The following is an 8,687-nucleotide window of genomic DNA, read 5'->3' as shown; positions in this document are numbered from 1 at the left end:
CTGCTGATCCTATGATTCCTATGCAAAGGCCCAAATGCCAGAAGGAAAGGAAGAAACCCTGCTGTTGCTGTTGCTGCTTTCTAATTTCATGGTTTTGAATCTGGCTATTGCATGTGGGGACTGGCAATACTGACCATGTATATACAGTCCCACACCCAAATACACCCAGGAATTGTACACACGCAGGCCTCACACATGATCATGCATACACATGAACACACACATACACCATACTCATTCATACATACATACATACTGCTTTCTACCCGCAAACAACCCCACCCATGGGCAGCAAATTCCCCTTTCCTCACTCGCTGAGGTGCACATTTCCTTCTCAAAGCGATTGTGTAATCTGCACTGGGACTGAAACATCATCTCTCTGCCTGGTGCTCCTCTATCTCTCTTTGAGTTCTCACTCAGCCTGCCCCCCCCATGTGCCGGATGTCTTGCCCTTCCCTCTCCAAATTCATAAATCTTCCACCCCTAGACAAGGTCTGGTGCCATAACACTCTCTGGATCTACTATAGACCCAGAAGATCCAACCAGGTGTGATACCTGTGGTTCCTCCCTTTGAAAGCAGGAGGTGGATGCATGACCAGATGGCCTTCTGAAACCAAAGCAAAGCAAAAGAGAAAAGAGATTTTCAAACACCAGCTTCGTACCAGTGATTCTCAACTGGGGACTACTGTGAGATCTTTCCAAGAGTGCCGTGATATCCAGCTTCTGTGCCAGGATGTAAGTGATCCATCCTCCTCTCTGTTGGGCACCCTGGCATCCCACAGACAAGCAGTGTCCATGGCTATCCCACTCCCCAAGAGCTCCCAGGCCAGTCCCAGAAGTGTGCTGTGCTGCATGTGTGTGTGTGCAAGCAGGGGCAGCCGTGGGGCTACAGGGCTGCTCTTCACAGCCTGGTTCGTCTCCTGTCCCTTCACCCCTCCTCCCATGCTCTGGGGTCTGGCAAGGGGGACCATTGGTGCACATGGCTCCAGTTGCCAGCATTTCACTTCCCAGAGGAGCAGAGCTTGCCCCTACAGGTACAGACCAGGGGCTGGGAGGGGGCAGCTGGTGGAAAAAGTAGGGCAGTGGGGTGAGGTCCTGCTCCCTCTCCCTCAACTGGCACGAGCAAGGTTTTAGCTCAGTGGCTCTCACCTGGGGAGCCCCAAATCCCCAATTTTGGGGTGCCTCCTAATTCCAAATAATTATGACCGAGTGCCTCAAAGCTAAAAAGTGACCTGTCAGCGATTGGGGGGAAGGTTGTTCCCCCACAGCCAATCTCACCAACCGGGGTGGGGGGGTCCCTTATGGCCAGTCGTGCCAAACAGAGGGGAGACATCCCCACCCTGCAGATGGCACTGACTGGGGAGCAGCTGCGGCACTTGTCCTGGTGCCCCCACTCCGCAGCCAGCACTTGCAGGGGGGGCACCAGTGCATCCACCTGCCCCACCTGCCCATCACCTAAGTGAGGAGTGCAGCCCGTCGGGGGATGCACCGGCACTCTTGGGGGGGCACGTGCACCCCCTACGCGTCACCACTGCTATACATATTATTTGTCTTATCAACAGCCCTAGCCCCCTGTGATAGGGACCCGGGCAGACCTAGCTTTAGCCGACACGCTGGGCAAGGGGCTGTATCCTGCTGACCAACTCCCCACCAACTCCCTGTGTTCTCAGGAGACAGTGAGTTCCAGGAGCAGAGTGGTCCTCATATAGCATTATCCTGAGCATTATGGATATTGCCTTGCCCCATTTCCTCCTTTGCATCACGTTTCTTCAGGGAAAGTCCCCCAAGCTTTTGAGCTGTCGTTATGTAAAGCAACATGTTTCAGCTTGCTGGCTTCACAACACCGCTGCTCTGTGTTGCAGCGAGAGATCTCTTTATAAAAGTCACCAAGTTCCTTTGTCTCCTCTCAGCCAGCAGCCTGGGCATTGTCTCTTCACAGGCCTGAAGTGTTTGATGGCAGGCATCTTATTTGAGTCATTGCTTCATCTCCCACTTGTTTCCCAATATCCCTATTGATACCATCTAATGTATTAGTACAGTAAACACTGCAGTGAACAGGTCAACAGCCAGGATTTACGTATGATGACATGACAGCTCCACCTACACAATGTACTTCAGGTGCAGTCAATTCTGCTTCCCTCAGTTGGCTTGCTGAAGCCATCACCTTTCTAATAACTAATCCAGAGAAACTCATGAAGATATGAAAACTCTGAGTGCATGTGATGGATGGAGTCAGAGATATTAAGGGCAGCATTGGCCTGACTTCTTGTGAAGTACAGGTCATGGGATGCTACCTATTTAGGCTCATGCCTTGTGCATGTCATAAATGTATGAACCAGAGCTCTTTCCTGCCTGCCATTAAACTCTGGCAGTGCCAACATATAAGCTACACACATACAGGGAATAGCCTACTTTCTTCCCAGGCAGCCCAGGGATTCCCCGGCCAGAGGTTGAGCTAGAGCAGGGGTTTTCAACCCTTTTTAACAAGTGTACCCCTTCTGTCTCAAAGTTTCAGCTCATGTACCCCTTTATCAGGTCGGAAGGGACCTGATGATCTGCTCAGGTCCCTTCCGACTCTACCAACTATGGAACGATATTAAAATTTCGCGGGGAGGAGCTGAGCATGTGCATGCATGCATGCACATTTCCCCCCCTTCCTGGCAGCTAAGTCTGTGGGGGAGGGGAAAGGGCCCGGGGGGGGGCAGATTGAGGCCCCCACAGTGAGGGAGGGTGTGGGGCACCGTGGGGCAGGGGCTGGGGTGAATGGGGCCCTGCCCAGGCCAGGTTGTGGGACAACTGGAGCCTAGGCAATTCATTCAGGGTGTGGGGGGATCCTGCTGCTGCACACACCCTAGCAGAGGCCTGGGGGGGCATGTGCCCCCTGATGTGTTTGCAGGGTAGAGGCCACTGCATCTGCCCTGGGAGCGTTGTGATGCCATGTGCCTGCCACCGGTGGGCTGTGCCGTGCCCACTGTCCAACCAGTAGCAGGACCCAGGTGGCATTGCACCACTCCCAGGGCAGCTGCAGTGGTGTGCAAAGCCCAGCGTGCAGCAGCAGCTGCCTCCGCCCCATGCACAGATTGCAGGGGGTCGGGGGCAGTATGTGCCCCCTGGGCCTCTGCTAGGGTGCACGCAGCAGCAGGATTCCCCATATCCCCTATGACCTTTTTAAGTACCCTTAGGGGTATGCATACCTCTGGTTGACAACCACTAAGCTAGAGAAAGAGGTCTTGTCTGTGGCACAGATGCCACTGCAGGAGAGCTGCTTCTCCATTGCTCAGATTTGGGTCCATTGTGTTTAGACCCAAACCTGGCCCTGCTAGCCTCATATAAAAACACTACACAGTGGTGATGTATCCCATATAGGAGTGGGGGTGCCAGGAAGGGGTGCTGCTGAGCCCAAACACTACAGGCTCATTAGTAAAAGTTACCATGAGTGGAGAAGGCTGGAGAACTGCAATAGGAAGAACGTCAGCTTTCTGGTAGGGCTGCTGCAGAGCTGTGGTGGGGGGAGAAGTGTGAGCGTGGAAACCGAGTGCTGGTTTCAAAACATGATACTTCAGTTCACCTTTCTGCCCCCTATGCCAGCCTGTGGATTCCTGTGGCTATGCTGCATGGGGCCAGGGCACGAGCCACCTAACAACTTGACAGATACAAGGGTCACATATATAGATGCAGCAAGGTCAGTGCCTCTGACCTGATAACTGGCTGCCTTGGACCTTCCTACAGGTTAATTTATACATTCATGGAATTGAAGGCAAAAAAGGACAGTTCCATCATCTTGCCTGACCTCCTTTATCTCCCAGGCTGTTAAATTTCACCCAGTTGTTGAACCTAGTAACTGGTGTCTGGCTGAAAGGGTGTTTCTTGCCTTGAAAACAGCAGAAGGCGACTGCTGCAATGTCCCAGTGTTTAGATACCCTTGCAACTGAAACCATGTCCCTCATTCTGAGTGTGTTTGCCTTCAGCCTCCAGCCATTGGCTCTTGCTCTGCTAGATTAACACCCTTTTTGTACCTGGTGTTTTCCCCGACAGAGGTACATGCATTGTCATCAGGTCACTTCCGCTTTTGATAATCTAACAGCTGAAGCTCTTTATATCACTGCAAGGCATTTCCTCCAGTCCTCAGATCAATTCTCTACCCCCTTTCTGTGCCCTCCCATTTTGTGACATCCTTTTAAAAATGTGGATGCCATAACTACATGCAATGGCCCACTGTCAGTCTTACCAATGCTCTGTACAGAGATTAAACCACTGTCTACTCCTCTCCACCCTCTACTTGTCCATACATCCAAGGCTTGCACTAGTCCTTTTTGTCAACACATTAAAGTAGGAGCTCATGTTCAGTTGTCCACTGTGACCCTTATATCCCTGCAGTCACAGCTTCCCAGGATACAGTCTCCTTATTCTGGAGTAGAGGCCTGCACCCCTGTTCCTAGGGCTATATCTTTGCATGGGGCTGCATTAAAGCACATTCTGCTTGAAGGGGCTGACAGCCCCTTCTGATCACATCTCTATTAATCATTCTGCCAACCTTTGTGCAGCCTGCCAGTGTTACCAGCAGGCTAGGTAGACTTAGTGCCTGACCAGCCCATCCCCTCCTGAAAACTCTAGGGAATAAAGTGACTTGCCCAAGGTCGTCCAGCAAGCCACTGGCAGCAACAGGGTTAGGACTTCAGGCCTTCCTGGATGTCCGCCAACCCGGTGCTCAGGCCATCTGGTCACATTCCCCAGCTCTCCACATTTCGCCTCCCTTGCTCTCACTTTTGCAGTGGAGGTGGTGGGGAAGGGACGTGGAGTTAGTTCCCTGAAGCAGAGTGTTTGGGAATCTCCATTTATTGCAGTCTGGCCTTCACCCCAGCAACCGGGTTTCACAATTACTGCTCATAAAAGCGTTTACCGGCCTTCCCAGTGACAGCTCAGAATTGCACATGGGCTGAGCACAGGACTCTCTTCTTAAGGCTGCAGGGGTCTGAATCATGGTCCTGGCTGTGTGCAGCCTCACACAACAGGGGAAATTTTCCCAGCACTCTTTACATGGCTCAGGATAGACAAGCCCTTTGCTTGCTCAGATGTGAGTTGGGGGTGGGGAGGGGCGTGTATAACAGATACAGGGCGTGTCTACATATGTATTTACACGTGCCTAAACTTAATGCGCCTTAACTTAAGGCGCATTAAATCGATTTAGGTGTGCAGCTACACATGAAACGCTAATGTGCATTAAGGCACATTCGATTTAGATGTGAATAGCTAAGTCGCTTTAGCACATGTGCAGACACGATAATGCACATGAACGTGCTGTGCTTCCATTGACACACGCCACGTCAATGCACATTACAGCATCTACATGTGCGCTAATGTGACTTAGCTATTCGCTCCTAAATTTGATACCTGCTTTATGCAGGTATCAAATTTAGGCTCACACAGCTTTAAATCGCCATTTTTAAGGCACATTAAGGGTGTGAACATGTCCACATATGCCCTTAATGTGCCTCAAAAATGGCGATTTTAGGTTAAGCCCACTTGCAAGAGGCACGTGTAGATGCACCCACAGAAATTCATATTCTGGCATGGGCAATGCATGCAGCTTTTCAGTTCTCAGGCTCGCACCAACACACACTGACACACACTCACTAATGACTGACATCCTCCTTCAGCGTACATGTGCAGACTGATATATACCCAAAGCACAGACTGACATATATTCATAGAGTCACAGAAAGTGAGGGTTGGAAGGGACCTCTGGAGGTCATCTAGTCCATCTCCCTGCTCAAAGTAGGACTGGCCCCGACTAGATCATCCCAGCCAAAGCTTTGTCTAGCTGGGTTTTGAAAACCCCCAAGGATGGAGCTTCCACCACCCCTCTGGATAACCTGTTCCAGTGTTTTTCCACCCTCCTAGTGAGAAAATTCTTCCTAATATCTAATTGAAACTCCCCTTGCTGCAACATGAGACTGGAGTATGCAAGCCCCCTTTCATGCTGGGAGGTATTCATTCACTTGTGTACATCTAAACACTCCCACAAGTGCAGATGGGCATGCAGCACCTGTCCCTGAGCGCTCACAAACCAGCAAGTACTCACATTTGCACACACATCAACATATGGACACGCTGATGAGAAGCACCCTGCTGGTATATGCACACAGTGCTCCAGCTCACAGGCACATGGGTGTATGATGATCTCCGGCTGGAATTTTCACCCAAGTTTGAACCCAGGATCCATGGCAGAGACCTCTACCATGTGAACCGAGGAGTAACTCCTTTAGATGTTAGTAGGCTACTACCCAATATATAGACCAGTCACAGGGAGTGGAGTACTGAATACACATATCACAGCACGCTTGGTGTTCACCACCCGGCCTGACCCAGATTCCTGTACCGCTGCTTATTTGTGTTGATGTTTTTCAAAGGCTTTTAAAGCACCTCAGTGAACCATTTATGGCCCTGAACTAACATGACTCTGATCTCCTGCTGGTATTAATTTCTTGGATGACAGAAATACTCTAAGAAAACCAGCTCGTAAACATAAAAGTCCCCTGGAGGCTTTAAGAAAACCCATGAAAAATTAAAGCGCAGACCCAATTGCAGGAAAAGGTGGGTCTCTTCAGCTCATCGTGCAGCAGCACTGGAGAGTGTTGACCAGGGGAGAGGAACAGCTGGCGGGACACGGGCTTATTTGTGCTCTGCTGAGTGACCGTGGGCATATCTTTTTCTCTTCTGTGAGCCTTGGTCTACATACAAGGGAGCAGGTAATGACACTGCCCCACTCTGTGTGAAGCCTTTGACAATCTGTGGATTACATGTGCTCTGTTGAGGCCACGGATTATTATTCTAACACAAGCTGAGCCAGGCATAAACAGTCAGTAGGCACCAACACAGTCTTCTTGGACCCCAGGATGAGTCCCAACAGCCCTGGACCATGAAAGACTCCCTGACCAAACCGAACCAGGGAGGGGAACCCGCATTACATCAGGCCTCGAGCACCTTTGGCCCAGGCCAAACACCACCTGGAACATCAGACCTGGATTCGTGCTCGCACCCCCAGCCAGTGGGTCCTTTTCCTTCCTCATTGTATTTCTTCTTTTCTTATCTCTCCCCTTCTGCCATCTGTTTAATAAGTCAGGCTTAGCTGGCCTGCACCAGGTACTTAGCAACACTGCAGAAAGCTCATGCTCCATGGGGCAGGTAAAAGAAGTGCTCTCAGAAGTCTGCTGTGGGTATAAGAGCATCAAGCCTTGGAGTAGCTGGGACGTGGCCAGCAAACACAATGTTATGCCGCTGAAAACTTTTGATTTTGTAGGGAACAAATATCCTAAACGGGCTGAAATGAGTTTTGGGTGGAAGCATCATTCTGCAAATGGACAGCCAGGATGCACTGGGAGGGCATCACCCAAGAAGCGAGCAGCCTATGGTGCCCTGCAGCAATGGGACGCGTCTGCCCAGGGAGATGGGGAGGTTGGGCTGGCAGGAAGCCTGGTCTCCACTGCAAGCTGTGAGGGATGTCGTGCATTCATGAAGCAACATTTTCCAATGGAAATGTGCACAGTGGAGAAAGGGCTTCATCCCTCTCTCCTGATAAGGGCGGGTGAGGGGCCAGGTTCCCCAGCAGCAAGGTTGCAGCACCAGGGCCAGACCCAGCAGGTTCCCCCTCTTGTTGCTGCTCTTTGCTCTCTCCTTTTGTGGGGGTTTAATTTTGGCTTCAGCAAAATCCGGCTTTCCCAGCTGCTGCATCTCCATCCAGCTGACTTCTTTGCTGTCCCCCCAAAAGGACAGTGACAATAAGTTTTCCCTTATAAAAATCTCTCCACGGGGTTTAACAGACACTATTAAAATGAGAGTCCGGCAATACTTTCCACGGTCAGCGCTTGATCTGGTACATAAAACTTTTTTCTGTCTTCTTTCATAAAAGGTAATGCAGAGCTTCAATGGTGGTTGTTGCCATGGCACTAAGCAGGCTGTGGACTTAGGACTCAAAGCCAGAGCCATATTTAAGGCATTGCAGCAAAGGGACCTGCGATGGCTCCTTCCACTGGCTGGGCCTCGTCAGTCCACTGAATGAACAGGTCAGACCCCCTGCGTTCCCAAGCCAAGCACCGTGAGAAGCAGGGCAGGTTACCTGCAAGGCCAGGGCAGGCTGGGCAGGAGATCAGGGAGCATGCCATATGTGTGCCCATGTCATGCAGACCGCCCTGACTGCAAATGCTTAAAGGCAGGGAGCTTGTGGTGACTTGGACCCCAGGCAGTCATGTTGTCCCTTTCTCCGGTCATGCCTGGCTGAACTGGTCAAGATGAATCTGCTCTGGCAGCAATAAAATTAGAACTGGAGGAAACCAGGTCTGTGGGGTCCTGCCAGGAGTGAGCGCCAGACCTGCCCTTGAGGAATAAGGAAATCTCTCCCCTCTGCCCCAGTATATAGTTTCATAGTTTCATAGTTTCATAGATTAAGGGTCAGAAGGGACCTAGTAGATCTTCTAGCCCGACCCCCCGCCAGGGCGGGAGAACAACACAAACCCCAAAAACAAGAAACGGGACTCAAATGAGTCCAGCCAGGTAGGCATCCAGCCTCTTCTTAAAGACCCCCAGGGTAGGGGCCAGCACCACTTCCCTTGGAAGTTGGTTCCAGCTCCTAGCCGCCCTGACAGTGAAGTAGTTCTTGCGGATGTCTAATCTATACCTCCTCTCCATCA

The sequence above is a fragment of the Gavialis gangeticus genome, unplaced genomic scaffold, assembly GCF_001723915.1.
Source record: "Gavialis gangeticus isolate Ggan-Ray unplaced genomic scaffold, GavGan_comp1, whole genome shotgun sequence".
In the NCBI taxonomy this organism is placed as follows: Eukaryota; Metazoa; Chordata; order Crocodylia; family Gavialidae; genus Gavialis; species Gavialis gangeticus.
This window is presented reverse-complemented; position numbering follows the sequence as displayed.